The sequence below is a fragment of the Priapulus caudatus genome, unplaced genomic scaffold (assembly GCF_000485595.1).
Source record: "Priapulus caudatus unplaced genomic scaffold, Priapulus_caudatus-5.0.1 Scaffold287, whole genome shotgun sequence".
Lineage (NCBI taxonomy): Eukaryota > Metazoa > Priapulida > Priapulimorpha > Priapulimorphida > Priapulidae > Priapulus > Priapulus caudatus.
Genome location: NW_014577348.1, coordinates 36,354 through 42,045, shown reverse-complemented (window position 1 = coordinate 42,045; position 5,692 = coordinate 36,354). Strand labels below are relative to the sequence as shown.

At 40.4% G+C, this 5,692-nt stretch overlaps 1 protein-coding gene across 1 annotated transcript in view; it reads left to right on the top strand.

Annotated features, from left to right (window-relative positions):
• LOC106808576 overlaps positions 1–5,692 on the top strand; it is a 43,360-nt gene that overhangs the window by 34,578 nt on the left and 3,090 nt on the right. The window lies entirely within an intron of this gene.

Here is a 5,692-nt window from a genome sequence, read left to right as displayed (position 1 = left end):
GTGCGTGCGTGCGTGTGTGTGTGTGTGTGTGTGTGTGTGTGTGTGTGTGTGTGCGTGTGAGTGCATGTGTGTGCGTGCATGTATACGTGTATGTGAGTGTGCGTGGTGTGTGTGTGTGTGTGTGTGTGTGTGTGTGTGTGTATGTATGTGCTGTACGTGTGTGTTGTATGTGCGGGTGTTATGTGTGCGTTAAATTATTCACGCATGGATTTACGCATGGATAATCTTCGAAGCTTCCCCGTCTGTTCTCGCACCGTATATATCGTGTGTATCAAGACAAATACCTGCTGTGTAGTTTATTTAATCAAATGTTTAGCAAACTATCTATAGGGTTAAAAAACATTTTAACGTTGTTAATAATGATCCATGCACGGCTTCCCTTTAATGTATTATTGCGTAATTGATTTGTCAAATTTAGTATGATTTTAATTCGAAACGATGTTCATTGCGTTTAATGTATGTTTATATAAAATCCTAACATGAACGCGGAAATCTGTTTAGCACAACAGAACGTTGAACATGACTCATATCCTGTATGCTTGACGTTCGAATTTTCACTAAAACGAGTTTCCAAATACGCGAAAAATACATGTGTAGCACGCTATCAATGCAAGCGCTCCTACTGGAAACCGTAATACGTCAGATTTCTATTACGTATCTTCTCTTTCACCTAACACTTTACACAAGAAACGCCAAATATATATGCCATTTTCATGAAACGATCCCGTGACCTTGTATAAGGAGGAAGCGTTTGCCAGCTGAGACAGGTTGGCTCATTTTCCTATCATAACGTTGTGATTGCATGTATACGGGTCATGTATAAAATGCTAACTCCGACGGAGATTTAAACTGAAAATGGGTCACTTACGCATTCAACTTCTCTATGACGCGTAAAGCGAACAAGCGAGCACTTATGTGAAAGCGCGCCGCGCGGCAAACAGTATGTGCTCTGTTCCATGACACGTTATTGTGTCGCGCTTACGATTTACGCTCTTTAGCCACTGTTTGCTCTGCCACAGTACGACTAATTACGGATATAAAATAGAACGAGAGTTTAAGCAGCGTGTAGTAAGCAGAATTACAGAATAGTGGGACAGATCTGTGTAGATGCGTGCTTGTCTCGGTGTGCAGCTGAATCGAGGAAATCCCGTTATCGCCTGGTAGAGATCGCATGTACGTATTCCAAAGCCAACCGCGTTATATAAATTAGTAGTTCTTATATGTGCGTACCTTCGATAAAACCAATATTATATTATCGTGTAATCTAGAACGTAGATAGAGCCACCAATAGATTATTAAAGGGAGGGTACACCAATATTAGGTAATATAAAAGTGGCTAGAACTGATATAAGATCATCCGAGAGCGATTAGATCCAATATCAGCGGATCTAAGGGAAGATAGACAGCATAACAGGTGCTCAATAGGGATAGAGTGCCAATATCAGGTAATCTAGCAGTAGACTTAAGATTAGATTTAGAGATTAGATTTAGAGATTAGATTTAGAGATTAGATTTAGAGATTAGATTTAGAATTAATAGCAGGTACTCTAGTACGACGAATAATATCGCGTGAACGTAAGCAACAACTGCTGCAACCCTACAGAACTAGTCGGTGTGTGTTGTTGATCTTCAGTACTCTCCGCGATGATTTATGAGTGTATGAAGTAGAAGCTTGCGTTAATGGTGGCGTTAGCATTCACCTAACGTCTTTACGCCATGCACCTGATACTTTCGTCAGACGAATCAGCATTAGGTCAATCATATCATATCATATCATATCATATCATATCATATCATATCATATCATATCATATCATATCATATCATATCATATCATATCATATCATATCATATCAATCATACCAACGGGCGTTTGTTCGCAGCGTTTCATCTTAGATGGGGTTACATTGTAGCGCAGTATACACATTTGCCCTAATGACAAACTTCATGCTCTCACGGAATACTTGCCATCGGCATGCCATTTACAGTTCCATCGCTCAGCATTTATAGGAAATGGTGTTCGCTATCCTTTTTTCCAGTATATATGGCGACGCGTAAGTCACTTTTCATGGATGTAGAAAATAACACATTGTAACTGGTATAGGGCAGTTTATGTACTCTGAGAGAAAAAGCAATATTGCCCTCTGAAAATCAATGTTGTCCGCTGATCGGTGCTGACATCTGACATAAACACTGTATCTCGTCACCAATTGCCGCCGCGATGTGCGGAATAGGAGCGCTTTAACTGCTAGACGAGGACAGGATATCTGATCACGACCTAGTAAAATGTAAAGACAGTAAAACACCAAGAATGTGATGGAAACAACTCTACGTCTATATTCCTAGATTTCCTGTCGAATCTGATCATAATGTTTGTCATAATATGATATTGCTGATATCACTGTTGTTTATTTGGTGAGACCATAGTTTGTCTTCGTGTCACACTTTTTAGTCTATAATTATGTACGTGAAAGACTATTAGGGACGAGGCTGAGTGAATTTTGTTCAAGGTTAATTTGAGTTATTGAGTTACGCGTAAAGTAGGCTAAGGCAATTTTGCAAATTGCAATTTTCCTCGTTTTTTCGGCGTATCATACTCTCCGTAGAATTATTACCTGCTCTACCATTAATTACACATAATTTCACATATATCAGTGCAGTGCTTACCTGGTTGCTCGGGCAACGTAGAGTTTTGTGGACAGAGAAAATCTATTGTGTCCAAGACCAGAGGTCTAGGGAAACATTACTTTTCTCGGTCCACAGAACTATGTGCCTCGCACTCAGCTATGCATTCGCACAAATATGTATACAATATTCAACCGTTCTATGCTATCTGACCACTTTGATTTGACGAGCGGAGGTGATTTGATTGTTTTTGATGATTGTTGATGTTCTTCCGACTGGTCGAGATCTGCCTACCAAAACCTTCTAAAATCAAGTGACATTTCCTCGAACTCTGAGTTGCCACAGACACACACCACACACCAACAGCACACACACACACACACACACACACACACACACTAGACAAACACACATACACACACAACATAACGGCGCACACACACTCACTCACACACACACACACACACACACACACACACACACACACACACACAACACACACGCCACACACAACACACACACACACACAACACACACACACACTCACACACACTCACGCACACACACACACACACACACACACACACACACACCACATACACACACACACACACACACACCACACACTACACACACACACACACACATATCACACACACACACACACACACACACACCACACAACACACACATACCGCCACACGCACACGCCACACGCACACGCACACACCACACACACACGACACACACACACACACACACACACCTACAACGACACTATACATATATATATATATATATATACTATACTATAATTATATATAATAATAGTATTAGCAGGAGAGAGAGAGTATATAGTATATATATAGTATATAATAAATAATCATCATATATTATATATATATGAGAGAGAGAGAGAGAGAGAAGAGCAGATCAGCAGAGAGGAGCAGAAAGATGAGGCAGAGAGAAGATGAGAGAGAGAGAGAGAGAGAGAGAGAGAAAGAGAGAGAGAGAGAGAGATGTGGAGGGAGAGACGCTGAATGTCATTTTAAAACGGTCAGTAGTTCCTACCAGCTACGTGTGCCTCGTATATGAGGCACATTCATTAAACTCAATGGTAAAAAACATCTAGATACACCGATGGCCTTTGTCTATAATTAGGGCAGATATAAGCGAGAACAACGAAAGTCTATCTTCACCACTTGAACGTGTTTGAATATTGAAATTTGTGTGCGTGTTTACTGGCTCAACTAACAAGCTTAATTGCGTCGATAATGTGATTGCAAACAACTTTCAGTTAGTTAATTAGTAGTACGTGAGCGCGACGGGATCTTGACACAAATGTGAGCATGTCCTTCGTGTGTGAACGTTGAGAAGTGGCGTTTGAATACGTATAAATCCTTGGTGGTGTGGGAGAACAACGTGTAGCTAATAATATCACGAACACATTGTTAATTGTGCTGAGTTTAAATGATTTCCCGCGCTTATTTGAACAGAATAAATTCGAACCTTTCTTTTAGGCTACTGAGCGTTTGCATTTCTAATGGGTTGCAGCAGATAAAAAACAATATTTCATATTTGAACATTATTTTTAGATGATCTATGGCGTATTTATTTATGCTACTTACCAATATTTATTACATCGATATCAACAAAAAAGAAGAGCATTATATGTTTGTATGGAACCTGGTAATTATTTGAAAACGCGTATGTGCGGTACTTTTAAGAGATAATATATTCCCGATCGCTTACCGGATAACTTCTTTTTATATGGGTTAACAATATAAAACTCTGACATTCTAGTACAAAAAACAGAAAATACAGAATACAGATGTGTGTGACGCCTAAAACAAATTGGGGTTTTGACGTAGTAAATTATTCATAAACATACAGACTAACCATGGGTTTAAGGGTAATAGACGTAAATCCATTTTAACAAGTATGGTAATTAAAATTCCACGTCTCATACACAAAATCTAAATTTCTATTCGTTTTATCTATACCTTATATCGTATATCTTTTTTAAATACTGTCACCTCTCTGTTAACGAAACCTCGGGATGCCACTTGTTGTAGCAATACAGCCCAACAAAATTTAATGAGCTGATCCCTCATGCGCACAAGGGTTCTATATCCTGCTACATCCCATTGTCGAGTGTGGGCAGATTAGAAACGCGAACGATCAAAGGGCGCTCGCCAAGTTATCGGAGAGGCGTGTCTCGCCCTACATAGTAGGTATAATACAAAAGGATGCTTTAATTTACGTCTCGTGTACGTGTGCGGTGCAAAAGAAAACGAGCCATTGTTACTACAATGCACAGGCAGGTGATATTTGATTCTTCGTGATATGTCTCGAATGACGCTTTATTTTCTGCGCCTTTCATCGTGCGGCAAATGTTAATGATTTTTTAAAGCTCGCCCTGTGATTAACAAAGGATTCTTCTGTCTCTTGTTTTTTTCTCTCATCCGCGTCTCCATGGCTACGGGAACGCCAGCCTCTTTGTAATAATTTCATTCCGGTTTGCGACGTTGCCCAACAATAACACGCTGCGACTTGCGTGTAGACCCAGAAGACACGAACACCGTACATACGGAGTATTATTGTGGAAAGCGAGTGTAGCTGCCTGTATCGACATGTCCTACATGTGCGCGCATATTCGGACATTGTGCACACCATATGCTAGGTCGATGAACGACGGATGTGTTTCATGATGCAAGATATGAAGCATTTCGTATCGCATGTTACAAAGCAATATTGTCATGCAGGTTACCCGCGAGAAACCCGAGAAAGGATGCGAAAGAAAAAGAGAGAGAGAGTGTGGGGTGAGGAAGAGAAAAATAAAGATACGTAGAAATACATGAGGAATAAGATATACATGGAGGAAAAAGAGACAGAGAGAAAGAGAGAGAGAGAGAGAGAGAGAGAGAGAGAGAGAGAGAGAGAGAGAGAGAGAGAGAGAGAGAGAGAGAGAGAGAGAGAGAGAGAGAGAGAGAGAGAGAGAGAGAGAGAGAGAGAGAGAGAGAGAGAGAGAGAGAGAGAGAGAGAGAGAGGGAGAGAGAGAGAGGGG